This window comes from Oryctolagus cuniculus, chromosome 1, assembly GCF_051225735.1.
Source record: "Oryctolagus cuniculus isolate XC-2025 breed Fujian yellow rabbit chromosome 1, ASM5122573v1, whole genome shotgun sequence".
Lineage (NCBI taxonomy): Eukaryota > Metazoa > Chordata > Mammalia > Lagomorpha > Leporidae > Oryctolagus > Oryctolagus cuniculus.
Genome location: NC_142867.1, coordinates 163,039,653 through 163,062,492, shown reverse-complemented (window position 1 = coordinate 163,062,492; position 22,840 = coordinate 163,039,653). Strand labels below are relative to the sequence as shown.

The window sequence follows — 22,840 nt, the reverse complement described above, 5'->3', positions numbered from 1 at the left end:
AATTATAGAAATTTTAAACAGTGCACAAATGTAGGCCAAGTAGTACACTATCCATTACTATAATCCAATAAATATCCACTATCGCTCTATATCTATATGGATATATAATCTCTTATAATAATCCATTAGCCAGATTCAACAATTGTCATTCTTTCTGCCCCTCCCAGGACACAAGAATGCTTCAGAAAGTCCACTCCATTTCTGTCAATTAAAACTGACAGCCCTGTTGACTGAGTGGGTAGATTTAGTTATAGCAATGGAATGGAATTTCGGGGACCTCAGACCTGGTAGAACTTATCACCTTGCCATGAATCAAATGGATGAGATGCTCATTAACTGAGCCGCCAACATTATGCTAGTTGACTGGGGACAGAGACACAGGTAGCAGAAGTGAATGATGGCTAAAGAGTCTACAAACTGAATTCTGCACAGCTTGATTTTCTAACCAAGCTCCGAGCTTTCCTCTACAGTACACAGTAACTACCTCCTCCAAGGGTTTGAGATTGTTACACTGTCAGGGCTTAGAGTTTGCTCTGTTAGTAAAGAGTTGATCCAACCCTGGTTTTAGAACTGTGAACCTGTTGGATTCCTCCGCACTCAGAGGCTTTACTCTTTGGTCGGAGCAAAACACCTCTGGAGCCCAGCATGAGACCTCTCCAACTCCATCATGTTAGCAGCCACATCCTGGGATCTCAAAGAACAGGGTTGCTATCATTGCTGTTGTGTTTTATTTCTTGCAGTTTTTCTTCATCCCAGTTTGCACAATGCATGCAGACATCTGTGCACTTAACTTTCATCCACTTAGGAATTACAAAGTCAGTAGACTTGGCTTATCTTTTCCAAAAGAACTAGATCTGGCCTCAGGAAACAGTGCAATACATGAAAGCACATAATCAAGTCTCCAGTTGCGGCTTTCTCTTCCGTATTCCCAGATGTGTTATTTGGCATACATATCTACAATGCAATAAATATTGATGGTTCCCTGATAAGTGGTGTTAAGAGTTGCTCAGCCAAAACCAAATTTTTTTCCTGCACTCTCTTTTAAAAATATGTCACTGGAGTTGTTGTCCTGAAATTGGTTTCTACTCTGGCAGCTTTATTTAAATGTCAACCAGATGCAGAGTTTCATTATAATGTTTTCCTATTTTTTAAAAAATTTTTATTTGTCCCTGCGGATGGTTGGTGCTTTAAAACATTTTTTAAAAATAAGTTTTTCTCTCTGTTCCCGACTGAAGATAAATTAGTGTAGGAGTCTGAACTTCCTCGCTTACCACATGTTCTAATTTTCCATTCTGGCTACAGCATCATGGTTCCTGAGTTTCAGATGTTATTAAAGTCAAGACACAAGTAGAAACAACCGCCTAATTGAATGTAGCTTACTGTTTCTGTAATGGTGTCTCTTACATCACGGAAGGGAACTGTCAGTTCACCCTACATTGAGTTATACCCACGCTTCCATTCAAAGCTCCTGTTTTCACTCCTTTCCAAAAATATTATCCTTCTGGGATGAAATTTTTCATGCATAAACTCAGATTGATCAGTGATTTTTTTTAAAGGAATTTGAAAAAAGTAATCCTTAGTTACTTGAGGGAATTAATACACATATTAGTTTTAAGCTAATTTGCATATGTTGATAAATAGTGGTGTGTTTAGCCTGGAATAAGAAAGACTCTCCAAAGACTTAGGAGTAAAAGCAAAAGTAACCGGTTTGTTGATCATTTTAGATTACAGATTCCATAACAATATTAAATATGTAGGATGACAGAATTATTTCCATTTCTCTAAAGTATTCCAATAATTGTAAGTATTCATTGCTACAGGCACATATGTATTTGGGAGACTTTGATAAATAACTATAATTTTGTTATCACAGCTACAGAAAGATTTTTATTAGTGTTTTTTTGAAATAACTTTTCTATTTAAAAAAAAACACAGGAAGTAAAAGAAGCTTTGGTTAATATGTGTTGTACACAGAAATATAAAATGAGTCCATTTTAGAATATTCACCTAAAATATTATATTGTGGATGTACAGCATTTTCTGGGAAGTTGTTTATTCTTTATTCTCAAATGTGGGATTCTGTCTAGAAATTTTGTTCCCATTACATGATAATGTGATTGACTTCAAATTTGCTTTTTTTAAAATTTTTTTTAAAATTAATTTATTTTTACAGGCAGAGTGGACAGAGAGAGAGAGACAGAGAGAAAGGTCTTCCTTTGCCGTTGGGTCACCCTCCAATGGCCGCCGCAACCGGCGCACCGCGCTGATCCGAAGCCAGGAGCCAGGTGCTTCTCCTGGTCTCCCATGGGGTGCAGGGCCCAAGTACTTGGGCCATCCTCCACTGCACTCCCTGGCCACAGCAGAGAGCTGGCCTGGAAGAGGGGCAACCGGGACAGAATCGGCGCCCCTACAGGGACTAGAACCCGGGTGCCGGCGCCGCAAGGCAGAGGATTAGCCTAGTGAGCCGCGGTGCCGGCTCGCTTTTTTTTTTTTTTTTTTTTTTTTTAGTAATAATCAAGTTACATTTGCTTTTGTCTATAAGTTCAAAAGACATTAAAATTTATTTTTTTAAATTTATTTATTTATTTATTTATTTGAGAGGTAGAGTTACAGTCAAAGAGACAGAGAGAAAGGTTTTCCATCTGCTGGTTCACTTACCAAATAGATGCAATGGCCAGAGGGTAGGCCAGGCTGAAACCATAAACCAGGAGTCTTTTCCAGGTCTCCCACATGGGCGTAGGGGCCCAAGCATTTGGGCCATCTTCTACTGCTTTCCCAGGCCATAGAAGAGAGCTGAACTGGAAGTGGAGCAGCCGGGACTAGAACCGGCGCTCAACACAGGTAGAGGCTTAGCCTACTATGCCACAGCACTGGCCAAGGCATTAAAGTTCTATTAGCCAAATTTATCATACTTTATGCAAATCAGAAATAGAAGTTCAAAGTAGCTTTTCAACTTATTCAATAATTACGACATTCTAGCAAAGGAACTTGGAGTGTGATTTATCACACACACCAGAGTTATTCCATGGGATGGACAAGTGATATTTCAGGTGGTGCTGCTTGCTACTGTGCTATTTGATAACCATTTCTGGGGACTCAGCTCCTATCCAACCTTGGTTTGGAGTCTCATCCAACCAAGAAGTAATTCATTTCAACCCACATAGCCCTACACCACAGCAGAGTCATGCTGAAATCTGGGGCAGCTGCTTACAGAAAATGGAGTGAAAACCTTGATATCCAACAATTCATTTCCTCAGTGAGAACAGAGCCTAAAGTGTGTGGACACTTGTACAAACACATTTATTTTCACTCTCATTTTTGTTGTTTTCACTTCAGTCTCCTGAATAGCAAAAAACACTTAAAGGTGTTTCGTTTGTACGCAGTGAAGTTGTTTAGGGATTTTGTTTATTTCTAATTCAACGTTCCTGAGACTGTAAGAAGAACTTTAAGGCCATAGCATGATGGTGCTCCAGGATTCCAAGTAGTAACCAAATCATCCTAATGGGTTTGAGAAATTCACATCCAGAGGGCAGTTGTGACATCAAGCTGAGTAATTCAGAGACTCAGACTGCTCTGCTTTTCACACTTGGGTCTGGGGAGGCAGGGAACAGGCCCCATCTCCACACAGACAGAAAGAGCCAATTCCCACAAGCAGTAATGCACTGACCTGACGGGGCCTCAGGGACCAGCAGAACACTTGCTCAATGCCTTTGTTAGGCCAGGCCAGCAGAGTGGTTTCCTGGCAAAGCACTATGTGAGACAGCTGAGACAGTCTGGACGAGGGGCCGTTGTCTCTGTCTCCATGGACTTGGGGTTGGGATAGACAGGTGGCTTGGACCAGCCTCGCTAAGCATGAAGCTCCTGATGTAACTAATGTTGATAGAACATAATAAAATTTATAAAACATAAAAATTACTGTTTTAATGCTCATTTTCAAGATGTTTATAAACTCTGTAGATCCAAAAAGACAGAGCTACAGAGAAAAAGGCAGAGACAGAGACAGAGACAGAGAGAGATGTCTTTCAACCACTGGTTCATTCCTCAAATGGCTGCAATGGCCAGAGCAGAGCCCATCTGAAGCCAGGAGCCAGGAGCTTCTTCTGGGTCTTTCATGTGGGTGCAGGGGCCCAAGGACTTGGGCCATCTTCTGCTGCTTTCCCAGGCTATAGCAGAGAGCTGGATCGGAAGTGGAGCAGCTGGGTCTCAAACCAGCGCCTGTATGGGATGCCAGCACTGCAGGTGGCAGCTTTACATTCTATGTCACAGTGCTGGCCCCAAGAAAGGTTTTAAAAGACAAGTTTCCCCCCTTCTTTTCAAGATAAAGGCACTGATGAGCTATGAAGTGATCAAAAGACTAAAAACTAAAATAAGAAAGACAAAAGAAGACAATAAGCTTGGATAAGTCCAACACTCTCTAACACTCTCTAATCAGCCTCTGTATAATCAAGTGTATTTTCTCTCTTTTTTAAAAAGTATTTATTTGAAAGGCAAAGAGAGAAATCCCCCATCTGCTGGTTCACTGCCAAATGCTGCAAACAGCCAAGACTAAACCAAGCTGAAACCAAAAGCCCAGAACTCATTCTAGGTCTCCCACATGGCAGCAGGGACCCAAGTACTTGAGCCATTATCGGCCATCTCCCAGGGTATTGATTAGCAGGAAGCTGAACCCAAGCACTCTGACGCAGATGCCCCAAGCTTCTGTTGCCCCAAGCAACAGTTTAACCACTGTGCCAAATGCCCACCCCTCAGGTTTTCTTCTTTTAAAAAATATTTTTATTTATATAAGGTGAACTAATTTCATATATTTCATATATGTAACTGTAGGAGCATAGTGATACTTCGCACTCTACCCTCCCTCCTGCCCATACTCTGGCAATGACATAATTTGTTTATTTTATAATCATAAGGTGAACCCTCCACTTCATGAAGAATTCAGCAAATAGTAAGAAGAAACAAAAAAAAATCATTACTAAACAGTACAGACAAGAACTGTAAACAATAATCAAATCTCAAAGTGTTAATTTCACTCATGTACATTTTTTTTCTACTCTATTAGTTACCACAGGTAATGGGAAACATATGGTATCTGTCTTTTTGGGACTAGCTTATTTCACTATATATAAAGGTTTCCAGTTTCATTCTCTTTCATGGCTGAGTAGGTTTCCACAGTGTATAGATACCACATTTTCTTTATCAGTTGCTGTGATCTGTGTTATCACTGGTTGACGGACATCTGAGTTGATTCTATAACCTATTGTGAATTGAGCTGCAATAAACATGGGGTACAAATAACTCTCACATACTGATTTCATTTCATTTGAGTAAATTCCCAAGAGTGTGATGGCTGGGTCACATGATAGATCTATTTTCAGATTTCTGAGGAAATCTCCATACTGTCTTCCACAATGGCTGTACTAGTTTACATTCCCACCAACCATATATTAGGGTACCTCTTACCCACATCCTTGCTTGTATTTATTGTCTTTGGATTTCTCTATGAGCACCATTATAACTGGGATATGGGGAACCTCACTGTAGTTTTTATTTGCACTTCCAGCATCTCTGAAGGCTTTGTTCAGATCCCACATTTTATGAAAAACTCCTCCTTTGACCTTTGTTTATCTTACTGTCCTTGCTCTTTAAATATACCACCTTGTATATGTAGATATTTTTACATCATTTTATTTAGTTTCTATCATTTCGGTCATTTTCAAAAATCTAAGCTGTAAACTCCTTAAAGGTAGGGACCACATCTTAAAACTCATCATGCTCCCAATAGTACTGAGAATAATACATTAAAGAAAATATGTCATTGGTGAATATTTGTTTATTAATTAAGTCATTAATTGATGGGTGGCCAGGAAAAGGATTTCATTCATTAATGAAACACCCATTTATCAAGCACTTCCTATGGATTGAGCCAGTTCTAAGCTCTGGGGACACAACAGTGAACAAAACAGACACAGTCTCCTTGCCTCATACAGGACAGACAGACAAATAAACAAGAAATCACAGAATGTGCCAGATGGTGACAAGTTCCACAAAGGAAAACCTGAGGAAGGGAGAGAAGTGGTGGCTGGGTGGAAGAAGGTGTTTTATGCAGAGTAGCCTCACCAATTGGGGCATTTTTTTAAGTTTATTTATTTATTTGAAAGGCAAAGTAACAAAGAGAAAGGGAGACATACATATACCGAGAGAGAGAGAGAGAGAGAGAGAGAGAGAGAGAGAGAGCACTTCCCTCTGCCGGTTCACTCCCTGAGTGGCCACAACAGCAAGGACTAGGCCAGGCCAAAGCCAAGAGCAGGAACTCCATCCCAGTCTCCCACACAGGAGGAGCCCAAGTGCTTGGGCCATCATCCACCCTTCTCAGGAGCATTAGCAGGAAGCTGGACCAGAATATGAGTAACCCAGGCTGGCGCCGTGGCTCACTAGGCTAATCCTCCACCTGTGGCGCCGCCACCCTGGGTTCTAGTCCTGGTTGGGGCACCGGATTCTGTCCCAGTTACTCCTCTTCCAGTCCAGCTCTCTGCTGTGGCCCGGGGAGGCAGTGGAGGATGGCCCAAGTGTTTGGGCCCTGCACCCACATGGGAGACCAGGAGGAAGCTCCTGGCTCCTGGCTTCGGATCAGTGCAGCATGCTGGCCATAGCGGCTATTTGGGGGTTGACCCAACGGAAGGAAGACCTTTCTCTCTGTCTCTATCACTGTCTAACTCTGCCTGTCAAAAAAAAAAAAAAAAAAAAAAAGACTATGAGTAACCCAAACTGAAACTCTGATATGGAATACTGGCATCATATCCAAGCAGCAGCTTAACCCACTGTGCCACAATGCTAGCCCCAGTTAGGGAACATTCGAGCAAAGATCTCAGGGAGGTGTTGATATCAGATGTAAGAATATTCTACCTAGAGAAAACAGAAGTACAAAGGCCCTGAAGTAGGAATGTGTCTGACATGATGAACATTTTACAGGAAGTGTTAAGCACATTTGTATCAGAGTGAGCAAGGAAGACAGTAGTGGTGAATGAGTGTTTGGGGGTGGGGAAGGATGGTTCATAGCACTGTCACTCTGAAGGAGATGGAGAATCCTTGGGGAACTGCAGCTGAGTAGTGCAGTGTCAATTCCCACATAAACAGACACGTAAACATCAAAGCAGTTTGTTTCATTCAGCATGAACATCAGTGTCCAAGATGAAACCAGCACTCAGGCTCTCAGTGTAAGACAAAAACACTGCCACATTTATAGAGCACTCACCTAGGCCAGATGCAAGAACAGATTATCTCATTGATTTCTCAGAGAAGTGCTCTGAGTCAAGCATAATGCCTATTTCATAGACGAATGGATAGATTTACAGAGGTTAGGAAGCGTGCCCAAAATCACACATCTGATCAGTTAGTGGTGGGCCTGGAATTCAAACCCAAGCACACATAACCCCAGACTGGCCTTTCACCACCATCTGGGAAAACAGAAGAAACCTCAAACACACATTGCTTCTGTGTGTATACACTTGAGCACAGATGATTCGTACATAAAATAGTTAGCGTCATCTGCGTGCATGCCCCTTCAGTATCACTGGCCCTTGAGGATCTGCACATAGATGGTTGGCAGGTGGTACTGCAGAGGCAAGTGGCACATTAACTGCCGTGAACTTACTGACAGCAGTTCTCCTATGGCTCTAAATCATGTGGAGTCTGGAGACCAAGAGCCCTGTGCCTAGCATTCCTCAGCACCCAGGCTCCAGCACCCTCTTACTGTAGCTGGTCCACTTGCCTGCACAATGCCCAAAGGGGCAAACACTGCCTAACCCCTAAGCCACACATCCTCAACTTGTGGAAAACATGGAGATGATCTGTGAAGTTTGGGAAAGGTCAGTACCCCCACAGGTACTGAATCAGCAGCTTTGAAGTGGGAATCATGTACGTTGATGCCCACCAAAGAGTAAAAACTGGCTGGCCCTGTAGTGTAACAGGTTAAGCCACCATCTGCAGCACCAGCATCCCATATGGGCGCTGGTCCAAGTCCTGGTTGCTCTACTTCTGATCCAACTCCATGCTAATATGCCTGGGAAAGCAGCAGAGGATGGCCCAAGTGCTTGAGCCCCTGCACCCATGTGGGTGACCCAGAAGAAGCTCCTAGCTCCTGGCTTCGGACTGGCCCAGCTCTGGTCATTGCAGCCGTTCTCTCTCTCTCGCTCTCTCTCTCTCTCTCTCTCTCGGACTGGCCCAGCTCTGGTCATTGCAGCCGTTCTCTCTCTCTCTCTCTGTTTCTCCTTCTCTCCTTGTAACTCTGACTTTCAAATAAATAAATACTTTAAAAAAAAAAACAATAAAAATTGTGGACAAGAGGTCAAGAAGTCTGTTTGTGCTACTGGATACAGGGAATGGGGGCAGCTGAGTTAATACCTGAAAGGCTCACTAGGCAAATATGTATCCCACAAATTCCCTTTTCTGCATCAAAAGTCATACAACATTGTATCAGTCAGGTGAACTTCTAAACTCAGTATTTAGGTCTGGATATGTAAAAGGAAGAGACACTGGCAGGTACTCTAAAAAGCAAAAAAAAAAAAAAAAAAAAAGAGTAGGAAGTGTTATTATTGCAGAGAGACCCACTGGCCAACTGTATCTGTGAATCAGAAAACAGCAGTAGCAGGAAGGCAAGTGGGTTAACTGCGTGTGCCATGGCAAGGATTCCGCGGCTGGGCAGGAAAGATGGAACAGCTGATGAGCAATGCCTGCCGTGGATGTGCAGATGAAACACACTTAATATGAGTTAAGTGGGAGGGTATCAGGTTAGAAAAAGGCATTTTCATTGTTCTAACTGAAAAAAGAAATTAAACAGCAGGAAACATCAAAATTTATATTTAGCAAGTAAAACTCCATCTATTCTCAACCATGGAAGCATTCAGTATGCAATCCCAAGTGGAGGTCCAGTCTTTATTACTTATTAGTTTACTTAATAAAGCAAATATGTCAGAAGAAGTCTAAACTTAGTTATCATGTGGTTTACCAGGCATGTTGTGGTTGTAAGACTATTTTAGCAGAAACCTTCAATTGGATAAAGACCGTCAACAATTAGCTAGCTATCAAATTGTCACTGCACTGACACTGTCTCCTTAATATAATGGGTTGTTTATTTAACTGCTGACTACTGTTCATTATGGGGCTTTTAGCTTCTTCCTCTGATGGCTTTTGAGTCTGGTAGTGTGAGTGTGACATCGTTTGTTTTTTAGTTTTTGTTTTTGTTACTTTGATCCCCAGGCCTGTTTCCAATTGGCTGTAATATTTTTCCGACATGCCTACTGTGGGATAAATAAATAAATCCTTAGGCTGAGGATATGATAAAAAAAAAAGCCATCACTTAGCAACACCCTGATCTTTTTAAAAATATGTAGGCAGAGAGACACAAACAAACCATTTTGAGACTACCTTTCTCTCACCAGGCAATACAACTCTTAAAACTATTTTTATTTTTTCTTCTTTTTTTTCTGGAAATATTTGTTATGTATAATTTTTAAAATGCAATACCATGGATGATGCACACTTATTATTTCCTATTTCTAACTCGTCAGTACATGATTTCTTAAAATATTGCAACATATTACATTACGCATAACTATGTTTTTTCTGCATTAACATATTAGGCATACTTCAACATGAAAAGATGTGTGATTCTGCAAAGATAATAACAAACATCTCACATGCAAACAACTTCTAATCATGCTACAGAAGGATAGATGGATAAAACTGAGAATCGAGGGCAACATTAGAGAATATACTCAAGTGCCTTTCAAACACACTTAGCCCAAGAATGCTTTCTACAAAAGAAAGTAACCCAGAAGGTCCCGTGTGAAGCAGCTGAACTCTGAGCCACCCTGAGTTGAGACAGGAGTGGGCATCCAAGCTGCCTCCCTGCTTCCCCCAGCCTGGCACAGGGTAGTGCTTCCTAAATCACAGAAGTGGACTTAGGAAAGTGAGCTTTAGGCAGATGCTGTATTGTGCAGGATTTTTTCGCTGAGCATTTCAACACCCGACCATGAACACTTCATCATGGGTCCCTTGGATTACTCCTGAATGAAAGGCTTTTAAAGCAGGCATTTTTTTATTTAATTTTTTTTTTTGAAAGGAAGAAGTGGGAGAGAGAAAAAAAGAATCTTCCATTGCTGGTTCACTTACAGAATGCCTGTAACAGCCAATCCTGGGCCAGGCCCAAGCAGGAGCCCAAATGCCTGCTTTAGCAAACCTTTTAAACACACATTGAGTATTCCTAATCCAAAATGCTTGGGACCAGATATGTTTCAGATTTTGGAATATCTGCATATATACAATGATAAATCTTAGAAATAGCACCTAAATCAAAGCACTGGATTTCTTTATGATTTGTGTACAACTTCTGCTCATAACCTGAAGGTAATTTCATATAATATCCTTAGTGCACTTGTGTTCTGAGTATAATCTATCATATCATGTCAGCTGTGGGATCTTCCACTTGAGATTTCATGTTAGCGCTCAAATCTTTTCAGTTTTTTAAGTATTTTAGATTTGGGGTTTTCAGATTAGAGATGCTAAATCTGTATTTTATATATTTACCATGACTAGAATATGATCCTCCACCATGAATGGGCTTTGAACATGTACTTCTTTTAAAAATATATTACAGCCGGCGCCGCGGCTCACTAGGCTAATCCTCCGCCTTGCAGCACCGGCACACCGGGTTCTAGTCCCGGTCGGGGCGCCGGATTCTGTCCCGGTTGCCCCTCTTCCAGGCCAGCTCTCTGCTGTGGCCAGGGAGTGCAGTGGAGGATGGCCCAAGTCCTTGGGCCCTGCACCCCATGGGAGACCAGGAGAAGCACCTGGCTCCTGCCATTGGATCAGCATGGTGTGCCGGCCGCAGCGTACAGGCCGCGGCGGCCATTGGAGGGTGAACCAACAGCAAAAGGAAGACCTTTCTCTCTGTCTCTCTCTCTCACTGTCCACTCTGCCTGTCAAAAAAAAATATATATATATATGTTTACAGCCATAACCATTTACATTAATAAGACTAACCACAAGATTTGATATCCAGAGTTAAGGGTGTCACATTAGCGTCAGCACCCATTTCTATATACTATTTATATTATAAGACTTTCTGGCCGGCGCCACAGCTCAATAGGCTAATCCTCCACCATGCAGCGCCGGCACACCAGGTTCTAGTCCCGGTCGGGGCGCCGGAATCTGTCCCGGTTGCCCCTCTTCCAGGCCAGCTCTCTGCTATGGCCCCGGAGTGCAGTGGAGGATGGCCCAGGTGCTTGGGCCCTGCACCCCATGGGAGACCAGGATAAGTACCTGGCTCCTGGCTTCGGATCAGCGCGGTGCGCTGGCCGCAGCGTGCAGCCATTGGAGGGTGACCCAACGGCAAAGGAAGACCTTTCTCTCTGTCTCTCTCTCTCACTGTCCACTCTGCCTGTCAAAAAAAAAATATATATATTATAAGACTTTCAGAAACTCTTGGTTCATTCAGAAAAGTTGCTGCAAAAGGTAATTTTTCAAACTTTTTTTACTAAGGGAAAATTCTGTATGAGAGTACATCAAAGAGTTTGAGGAAAATGGAACTAAAACATGCTTGTTTAGAACAAAAAACTGAAAAATCATGCACACAAGGAGTCTTCAAAACATCCATGAAAAATGCCTATACATGGATTTCAAAATTTCCAGGCTGGAATAAACTTCTAATCCCATTTTTCCATAAAACTTTTTGAAGTACCCTCGTCCAGGGGGAAGCCCAGATATGAAGTGTACCATTCAGTGATTTTTGATAAATACACAGACTCACATGACCCACGTCCAAATCAAGAGATAGAGGCCTGCATCTCTATTTGGCTGACTTTGGGTTGGGAGATCAATACTTTCTGAGTAATCCTCCGGACATGAAGTCTCCTTGTGAGGCTCACTCGAGAGCTGTGGACCAGGCAGGGCCTGAAACTCCAGTAGGCCCAGTAGCCCAGAACATCAGAAAAATATTCCCACCTCCCACTCAGGCACAGCTCGGGACCCAGGCTTCCAGGCGGCCAGCCCGCCGCCGTGTGGGCTCATGCAGTCACCCAGAGCACAGAGGAGGCGACAGTGGCCCCAACAGGAATGATGCCCAACAGCACTTTCTATTGGGCATGACAGACCGAGCCAGGCAGAAGGGGCTAGGCGCTCCTTTTCCCAACGTGTACTCTGGTTGGGTCAATAGTGAAATTGTTATGAGAGTGAAACCCGAGCCGGGTAATGTGTGTAAGATCTGTGTCTTTATTGTGTCCCTGCTATGTTAATTAGTATTAGGAGCATGATGGATTGGCAACACGTGTGCGCTCTGAGTCTTAAACCAGCCCTGAGAGTTTAGCACTCCATTAGTTACACATCACAGAAACCCAGGGGATGTTTACTCAAAAAGAGGATCACTTACAGGAGGGAAACATGCTAATTCGTTCCTGATACCGTCTGGGGAGAGGGACACCCCATCCGCCACGAGGGGTGTAACCTGTCATCCAAGACAGAGATGGAATTAGAGGCTGGCGGGAAACTACAGAAAAGCCGGGCCCCTGGCCTGGGAACCCTGAAATCTCAAATCCTCAGTTGTTCCTACGAGAATCCCTCTGAGACCCAGGTTCAGAGAAGGCTCAGGGCTGACATTTCAATTCATTGCCCTGTTCCAGAAGCCCAGAGCCCTCGACCCCCTCGCTCCCACACCCTCGCCAGGCCTCAGAGAAGGGAACTCCGACTCTGCCATGCCTCTTACCAATTTCCCAGCAGCTGCTGCCCCTGGGGCCTGGCCCAGCTGCATCTACCCCGTGCTCAGCGTAGGGGGCACCCAGCACCCACGAGGCACACTGCAAACCCTGGGACTCCACAGAGGCAGGCGTCATCAAGGCCCGATTGACGATTAACACTTGGAAGTCATTAAAAATGACTGTATTTCTTATTAATCTGAGGGCTTTAGGGAAGATAAGCTCGAAGCTCCTTTCTGATTTTAGGGTGCTGGAATTTTCCTGTTGTCAAAACATGTTTGTAAATGTGAGAAAATATAAGTGTAGCTAAAACATTAACGAGTCCACGAATGGTGCTGACTTTAAATTAGCCAGTGTAATTTGTATATAAAGCCTACTAATGTCTGTAACTATATACCCACTGGCAGATACATTTAGGTGCTGCTGTGCTGGCCAATATTTAATAACTGGTTGGGGGGTGAGAAGGACCCCCAAGTTGCGGTGCTTGTGCCAGTTTCTGTGTTTTAAATATTCCCACCACGGCCCATTGGGAGTCGCCCCCGACCCCCACCCCCACTCCGACATCACTGACCGCAGAGGAGGGAAGATACGTTTACCATGTACCCCCAAAAGCTGGTGGGAGCAGATCAGCACACCAGCACAAGTTGGGATGAAAAGCGTTGCTGTTCCTCTCTCGCTGTGAAGTTTGTCTTCCTCCTTTCCCCTCTGATCTTGGGCCCTAAGTTAGCTTATCTGGGTTCAAATCCCAGCCGAGCTGGTAAGAAACTGTAGGTGTATCCCTCCGTTTCCTTCTTCGCCTACAACATGGGGCTTTTAAAAAAAGGGCAGAGGAGTAGTTAGGGGCCGGGGTGGGGGAGATGAAGGGGCGTCAGCCAGAGGGAACAAAGCTTCGGTTGTGAGATGAATGCGTTCTGGCGATCCTGAGGCACAACATGGAGACTGATTTTAACCGTATGGTACTACATACTTGGGATTTGCCAGGGAAGTGGCTCGTAAGCAGTCTCCCCCCAGCCCGCCACAAGGTAACTGTACGATGTGACAGTGTATGAACTCGATGGAGGACGTACACATCTATCAGCTCACCCCCACTGTGCCCTTTAGATATGCCAGGAGACTAAGTGGAATTACATGACAAGCTTATTTTGGTGCAAAAAATATCTGAAATTCATTCATTCTTTTTTCATAATACCCACTTCCCATGAGATTTTTGAGGACCCTTTGTAGGCAATTTTATTTTTCAATTGCACCTACATACAACGGAAAAAAAAAAAGGCTTTAAAAGGATTATGTTCTACAAGAAAGTTGTAAGGATGAAATACTTTCTTATCAAATCCTCAAACAGGGCTACTCAAACAGCAGGGTCCATCAGGGTCACCTAGAAAGCTCCCTACACGGCTTGCTGGGCCCCACCCCCTAAGTTTCTGATCCACCAGACCTGGGTGGGGGCCTGGGTTTTCGTTTCAAACAAGTTCCCAGGTGATGATGAAGTGGTCGGTGCAGAGTCCGCACTGGGAGAACCACTACGTTGAGGACTTCAGTATGTTGCCTAGAATTTACTAGTATCAGCTATTCTAGTCAGTTCCAAGAGGCCAGGGCCATTACCTCTAAACAAAGATCACACTGTGAAGACCACAGCCCCTGCCTAAACAAAGGTGTGTTCCCAGAAGGGCTCCCCGGGGCCCGTGAGACACAGGAGCTGATGGCGCTGACTTGGAGCATCAGACATAATTGGCCTTGAGAAAAAACACGTGGACTTAATTCATGTTCAGTGTCACTAACCCTTTGCGAATCCCCGGTTGTGTGTTTCACACTGTACCTAAGGAGCTCCGAAGTAATGTAACCTCATACAAGAGGACCACGAGAATTTCATGCATAGTCAAGTTAAAGAAGAAGGGGAGGGTCAGGCTTTTGGCTTAGCAGTTTAGCCACTGGTTGAGATGCCTGTATCCCATATTGGTGTGCCTGGGTTCAGGTCCTGGCCCTGCTCCCAGTTCCAGCTTCCTGCCAATGCACATCCTGACAGGCAGCGGTGAGGATTCAAGCACCAGGGTCTCGGCCACCCGCCTGGAAGACTGAGATCGAGTTCCTGGCTCCTCGCTTCAGCCTGGCCCAGTCCCAGCCATTGAGGGAATTTGGGGAGTGAATCAGCACATGGGCAAGATCATGTGTGTGTGTGTGTGTGTGTGTGTGTGTGTCTATCATCTCTCTCTGTGCCTCTCAGATAAATAATTCTTTTGAAAAAATATGTTTATTTTGGTATAAAGCATTTTCAAATCTAGTTTTTCACACTGCACATTTCCTATGGATTTTTTAAAAGACTTCTCCAGTACACATGGCTTTCAGATTTTTTTTTTTTGCAGCAAAATAAACTGGCCTTTGATTTCATTTTTCCACAAACCTTTTAAAGTACCTTCCTATAATAACTTCTGATTTACAATTCCTAATTGTCCCAAGCCCACAACATAACCAAAGGAGTTGTAGGAATGGTTAAATCCTCATGGCTTTTTAGGTCAGTTATGCCACTCACCCGAGTAATTGTTTTTTGTTAAAATACATCACACAAGCCACATTCCGGGGTCAGGCCACAAGGTAATGGGAGCTTAATGCTTAAAATAACACAAGGGAAAGTAGGGCTCACCAACTGAGACACAGAATTTTTAGCCCCCTCATTCCCATGTGAACTGCTTGGACAGCAGTTCCCGGCACTTGGGGGGTTGGGACCTGCCTGGTTCTGTATCAGCAGCACCCCCTTCCCTGCACACAGCAGCCACAGGAAACACCGCAGAGTGTGGGAAACCTGGGGACGTGGGGCCTTCAGCTCTCACGCAGACATGAGCATTTAGAGCTGCATGTGCTGACTGGCAGGTACAACTAAAAGAGGAGTGGCCCGACATTTCCAGCTTGCTTTCACGGCTAACTTTCTTACCTTTCACTTAATACAGCTCCACACTGGCGCCAGCACAAACATTCTCACCGTGCACAGACCCCCATCTAACCTCTTAGGCCAGCTACGCCAAGAGCCAAGAAATACTGACTCCATCCTTCCTCTTTTCCGTGTTTCTCATCTGGAAGGTAGTGGTTTCCTCCAGATGCATTTCAGGGCACTAATCCTCTTCCTTCCTGCACCACTCAAGCCAGCTGCCCGTCTCCTCTCCTGCCTTCTTCCTGGTCTGCATCAAGGGCAGGTGGAGGCAACGTGAGCCTCCTGCCATATCATCAGACAATAAAAGGCCCAGTGTAGTATCAAGGAAATTGATGGCAACTGTCTGCAAGGCCCCCTTTTCTATTTAAGGCATCTAGACATGAGCTTTGTAAAAGTCAGGGTAGACAATTAGGTCAAAGGCTCCCAGTAGCCCAGAATCCTCTGCTTTAAGAGACTTCGGTGTCCTGCAGCCCCCAAGCCAGGCGGGCAGTTGCCTTCAAAGAGCACTATAAATGTTTACGGGACACCTGGTCTCCGGGGGCCACGGAGGGGACAGGCAGAAGCAGGTGGTGAAACAACTTCACCCTCCCAGAGTTGAGGGGGGTGCCTTTCTTCAAAACACATGCCCTCTGCCTGACCATGAGCCAAGGCCTGCACCCCAGCTCTCTGGAGGCCCCGTTGAGTGTCCGTCCAGAGAGAGTCAGGGAGAAGCACGTGTGCTAGGAAGGACAGCAGACAGACAGCAGTTCAGCCTTGGGGCCCCCGGCTGCTGTGGAAGGGCTGCGCACATGAGCCACTTGTGCACAATGGCTTCGCCTTGCCAAGCTATGGAAAGCGGAACCTTCTTGGGAAAGTGGCCACTCCTGGTGCTGCTGTCAGCTGTGGCCCCACCACCAGGCTGTGATCAGCATCTCAGCTGAGATACCTGTGTCAGAAATTTTAAAAAAATCGTTTCTCCCTAAAACTTGAGCCTTTTTTTCAGTGAGTGAGCAGCGAGGCTTCATTTCATAATTAGAAATAAGGCTTAAAACCGACTCCCCTGGCAAAGAGAAGAGGGGCAAAATAACAAATTTAGAATTCAGGGGAATACTTGCTATGTGCTAGATATTGCTCTAAGGACTTTATAGGGAGCAATGCATTTAAGTCCAGGACAGTGCGAGGAAAGCACTGGCACTGTCAATCTCGTCTCACACAGGGCGAGAGGCAACCAGAGCATGGAGACACCGAGTAACTTGCCAGGTCACAGTCACCCAGAGGTAAATCAACCCAGAAGAGGGGAAATCTCTATCTACAAATGTACTTCTGGTGGCATTATTTAACACAGGAAAAAGCTGGAAACAAGAGCAACAGGTGGAGAAGCGCTAATTCATGTATTCGTTTACTTACGCGATTGTGTAACAGGCAGGCTGGTTCTAGCACCTCAACCACTACATCCTTCTACCTCTTTAGAAGGACAATAACATCACCAGATTTTACACTGTGCACAAGTGGCTCATGTGCAGAGCCCCTCCCGCACAGTTTTGAGATGGAGAAGATGTAGGTGCTGACTTACCAGTTTAGCCTGTACTGGGTCTGGATCCCCTGTTTATCCCCAGAATCAAACTCATTACATCTTCCTTTTTACCCTTCAAAACCAGAAGCAAGCAGACACTAATCTAGTTCCTGACTTGGGTGTGTGTCATGTTTTCCTCTCCAAACCCTTAGAACCACTAAGCCATAAACCAAACCAAACCAAACCTTCTATCCACTGCCTGGCTTCTGAAAAGGAACATGTTGACAGCTTTTGGTATAGGCTTTGATCCAAAAACCTCAGGCTGGGCTACTCGGCAGCCAAGCAGAGACCATGATTGCAGGCTGCTGAGCAGCACCCCTAACCTTGTCAGTCATGCCAGAGGCCAGGCCAGGGCACAGAGCACAGGCAGGCTGGGCCTGCCATCGGCAGCGGCCTCCCACATCACCTCCTGCCCACTGCTCACAAATGGAAGAGCACAGAAACCACATTCCACCTCCCAGCCAGCAGAACTGCTCGTGCATGCACCTGCCTGCCCACACATATACTCTCTCCTCTCCAGTTTGCTTCACTCCTGCCTTCCTGCTCCACACGCTCACTTCTGAAAGCACACCTTCCCTGAGGACCTGCTGGCAGGTGGCTGGGCACATGGGAAAGGCCCCATGAGCCCCCACTTCTGGATGGTTATTTTTCCCTTTTGAAAAAAACCTTTCATCATCCCTTTATTTATTTATTTATTTATTTTTTTGACAGGCAGAGTGGACAGTGAGAGAGAGAGACAGAGAGAAAGATCTTCCTTTGCCGTTGGGTCACCCTCCAATGGCCGCCGCAGCCGGCGCGCTGCGGCCAGCGCAATGCGCTGATCTGAAGCCAGGAGCCAGGTGCTTTTCCTGGTCTCCCATGCAGATGCAGGGCCCAAGCACTTGGGCCATCCTCCACTGCCCTCCCGGGCCACAGCAAAGAGCTGGCCTGGAAAAGGGGCAACCGGGACAGAATCCGGCGCCCCGACCGGGACTAGAACCCGGTGTGCCGGCACTGCTAGGTGGAAGATTAGCCTAGTGAGCCACGGCGCCAGCCTCATCATCCCTTCTTTAACTTAATACTCCATGGCACGGAAAAAGTTATTTGGCACAGAAACCAAGGGCTATTGTGGGCTGAGTAGTGTGGATGCTTGGTGTTCCCTGCTTTGACGTCCACAGCTCCATCTCTCTGCGAGTGATGGTGAAGGAGGTGTGGATGCTGGTGATGTTCCTGGAACATAAGCCTGAATCAGACCCACTGCATGGGTGGTATGGAAATGAGGCCCTCACTGACAGTGAGTGAGCCTGGCTGACCACCCAGCATGTACCTCTCCGCCCAGCATTGTGGCTCTTTTCTCAAACTTTAGATTGTGTATGATGCCTATGTGGCTCTCATGAAGGTCTTAAAATGTAACTTCAGAATGCCCTGGTTCAGCTTCTTTTCCATTTTTTAGGAAAGATTTTATTTATTTAAAAGGCAGAGTTAGAGAACAAGAGATCTTCCATCTGCTGGTTCACTCCCCAAATGCCTGCAACAGATGGGTTTGACCCAGTCCAAAACCAGAAGACTGGAACTCCATCCAGGTCTCTCTTGTGGGTGGCAGGGGCCCAAGTACTTGAGTCATTGTCCACTGCCCTCCCAGGTACATTAGCAGGGAGTTGGATCAGCAGCAGAGCAGCAGAGGCTTGAACTGGCACTCTGATCTGGGATGCAGGTGTTGCAAGTGGCAGATTAACATGCTGTATCACCATGCCGGCCCCTCTTTACACAGTGAGAGAGAGAGACAGAGACAAAGGTCTTCCTTCTGTTGGTTCACCCCCTAAATGGCTGCTACAGCCAGCGCGCTGTACGATCCGAAGCCAGGAGCCAGATGCTTCCTCCTGGTCTCCCATGCGGGTGCAGGGCCCAAGCACTTGGGCCATCCTCCACTGCCCTCCCGGGCCACAGCAGACAGCAACCAGGACTAGAATCTGGGGTGCCGGTGCCACAGGCAGAGGATTAACCAAGTGAGCCGCAGTGCCAGCCCCCACTTTCTGTAATAAAGAAATCAGGAAACAGACCCCTCGTGTGTTGGGGGGATAAAGAATTTGGTCCTGGGAGCTATGTGCTCAGAGCCACCTGAATGGCTCAGTGTGGACATGCAACCCCCATTCCCATCAGGAACTCAGTCCTCAGCCTAGGAGTTAGAATGGCAGTGGTCTTAGCCCTTCCTTGGGGAATTGCAGGGTCAGCGAAGGAAAGACAAAGTGTGAGCTAAAACAGGGTCTGAGGGCTTGACAAGTGACAGATACGGGAGCACACCTGTCTGCGCAAAAAGCTCAGGTTTGGTGACAGACATGGGTTAAGGGCCCAGCTCTGCAATTATTGGCAAAAGTATCTCTATCAAACCTGCTTTGCTCATCTAAAGCTGGGAAAGATACAAGTTCCTCCCTCACCTGGCTGCCATACAGTTTCAGTGAGATGTGTGGGAACTGCTGAGTGCAGTGCCTAGCAACCAGCGGTAAGTACTCTGCCAATGTTGAGCAGGGTTGTGTATGATTTTACTATCAGGGAATAATGGAAATCGGAAATTGGCTCAGCACAGGCATTAGGCACAGCTGGTAATATGCCTTATCAAGAGTGCCTGGTTTGATTTCCGGTTCTGCTTCCTGCTCCAGCTCCTGCTAATGCACAAGGGTAATGGCGCCAGTACTTGGGTCGCTGCCACCAACCTGGGAGACCACAGAGTTCCAGGCTCCTAACTTTGATCTGGCCCAGCCCCAGCTGCTGCAGGCATCTGGGGAGTGAACCAGCTGATGGAAGATATCTCTTGCTCTCCCACCTCCTCTCTCTCTCTCTAGCTTTCAAATAAATAAAAATAATTTCTTTAACAAAGGAAACTGCCTGGCTGCCTAAACCTCCACTTTCCCTTCAGTTGCTTTTGGTTCAGAGGTGTCTTCCTGCTGCCTCTGAGGTTTTACTGCTGTGGACACAGGGTGACCCCCAGCGTCTCTCCGCTGAGGACCCACATTGCAGGTACTAAGTAAGTTTAGTGTTTGCTGTAAAGCCCAGGGAGGCCAGGGAAGGCAGGCCCATCTGGACAGACGGCTCCCTAATCAAAGCCAGGGCGATACAGAAGAGAGGCAGCAACTTTTCAGAAACGTGCTGGGCCCCCTCCTGGACAGACAAGACATCTGTTTGTTCCATCTTGCAGATTTGGGAATGCTGGGTCTGGGAGCTGTTTTTTCTGACAGCACTAGATGGAGTGCTGTTTCTGTGCCCACGCCGGGTGTCTTTTCAACTCCAAATGTAAACAGCTCCAAAAGTGGAAGAAATACCAGGTTGCAGGAGCACGCAATTACGCAGTGTTGTTTTAAGGGATCCTCTGGTTTGAGACGACCTGATGGTGAGTATGTTTTCATCAACACCAAATAGAGCTGGGAAAGAACAATGGCTGTAAAAGCCAGAAAGGCCTGCCAGGAAGAAAACAAACACAACACACATATTCTTGAAAAGAGGCAGCAGGGGCGGGCACTGTGGCACAGCAGGTTAGGCTACTGCTCTTGACACTGGTGTCCTACATGGGAGTGCCTGGGATCCACCTCACCTCTGTTCTGCCACAGAGCCCTCACCAGGGCACTGGTATCATCCTGTATGCACCTCTCAGCCATCTTTATCACAAGCCACATACAGTTCTTTACAACTACCCAGTCTCAGATATTTTATTACAGCAACAGTCATTCACCTGTTGATAGACATTTGTTTTGCATTCAGTTTTGGACTACTATGAATAAAGCTGCTATGAGCATTCATGTAGAAATCCCTATGTGTTACATGCTTTTTTACTTCTCTTGGGTAAACCTCATGAATAGGATTGCTAAGTCATATGGTCAGTGTATATTTTACTTTATAAGCAGATTTCAAACTAGTCGTGCCATTTTTCATTCTCACCTACAATGTAAGAGAATTCTAGTTCTTCCACATCATCACCAGCACTTGGTATTGTCAGGTTTGGTTTTGTTTTAATCACTGCCATTATAATAAGTGTACTGCAGTGCCTCATTATGAATTTAATTTGCATTTTCCAGGTAACTAGTTCTGTTGAGCATATTTTTGGGGGTTTATTATAAATTTGTGTATATTCTTCAAGTAAATTTCTGTTAAAAATATTTTACCTAGGGGCCAGTGCTGTGGCGCAGCAAGTAAAGCTGCTGCCTGCTGTGCCAGCATCCCACGTGAGTGCTGGTTTGAGTCCCAGCTGCTCCTCTTCTGATCCAGCTCTCTACTAAGGCCTGGGAAAGCAGTAGAAGGCCCAAGTGCTTGGGCCCCTGCACCCACATGGGAGACCAGGAAGAAGTCCCTGGCTTCTGGCTCAGCACAGCTCCAGCCATTGCGTCCATCTGGGGAGCAAACCAGCTGATTGAAGACCTCTCTTTCTTTCTCTCTTTCTCTCTCTCTCTCTCTCTGCCTCTCAAATAAATAAATCTTTCAAAAAAATTTACTTAATTTTCTTCGAGTTGGACTACTCGCTCCTTTAAGTTTATTTATTTAATTGAAAGGCAGAGTGCTGAGGGGGAGGTAGGTTTGCACAGTAGTTAAGTTACTGCTTGAGATAGATTCAATATGGGAACATGCAGGTTTGAGTCCCAGCTCCAGTCCTGATCCCAGCTTCCCACTGATGCAGAACCTAAGAGGGAGCAGATGATGGCCCAGGTACTTGAGCCCCTGCTACCCATATGGGAGACCAAGATGGAGCTGTCAACTCCCAGCTTTAACCTCACCCAGCCTGGGCCATGGCGCGCATTTGGGGAATGAACCAGTGGATGGAAGATATTTATCTGTCTGTCTCTGCCTCTATTTCTCTTTCAAATAAAATGAAAGTAAATAAATAAATGCGAAAGTTTTTAAAAAGAAATTTCATGTTTCTCCATGCATGTATTTCTTTGGCTTGAAATATATTATTAGTGTTCCTCTTCACTTTTACCCAGTAATTAATAGAAACTAAGAATAGCTAATAGTCTAATAATGGTCTAATAAAGACATCGCGAATAGCTAACAGCCTACAAATAGTTACTTCCTGTGACTGAGCTGACACAGTCATGGGGAAAGCTTACAGGGCATTCACTGCGTGCCAGGCCCCGATCCAGACACCCCGGGCAGTCAGTCCTCTCGGGAGCTACATAGACCCAGGCACACAGGATGCCCCAGGTAGGAGGGGCCTTGACTAACACAGGACAGAGGTAGAATCAGGCCAGGCAGGGTGGCCCCAGGAACCTTCTTCCTTAACCACTCTCCATCACCGTATCTCTTGGACAGGATCACGTTTTGCTCTTAGGGAGTTTAAATTGCCAGAATTAAAAAAGGTCTCCTAGGAACAGCAGCCAACACTAGAAATAGCTCCAAATGGCAGGAGGGGGAACTTCCAAGGAGGTTCAGTAGATTTTCCTATCGGAAGCTCTTTGAATGAGAATGGGCTTTACCAGGCCCCATGTTCTGCAGAACAGGCTGGAATAACATCTGTCAGTCCCTGGCCGGCCCTTGTCTCTGCTGGAGTTTGTAAGAAGGCTTATTTGTGCCGTGAGTAAAGAAGACACATGCCTGGGCCCATGTACTGAGTCCCAAGCAAGGGCCATGTGAAGAAACCTGAGGGAAAAAAGCAGTAAG

At 45.6% G+C, this 22,840-nt stretch overlaps 1 protein-coding gene across 6 annotated transcripts in view; it reads right to left on the bottom strand.

The window, feature by feature from the left end:
* The window catches only part of DMRT2 (doublesex and mab-3 related transcription factor 2), a 128,619-nt gene that overhangs the window by 81,856 nt on the left and 23,923 nt on the right, over positions 1-22,840 (bottom strand). The window contains exon 4 of one of the 6 annotated variants that reach the window (XR_016223362.1): positions 19,098-20,649. The exons of the other annotated variants lie outside the window; for them this stretch is intronic. The gene's annotated coding sequence lies outside the window, so the exon portion shown is untranslated. Of the gene's footprint in view, positions 1-19,097; positions 20,650-22,840 lie in introns of those variants that run through there. 6 annotated transcript variants of the gene reach the window in all.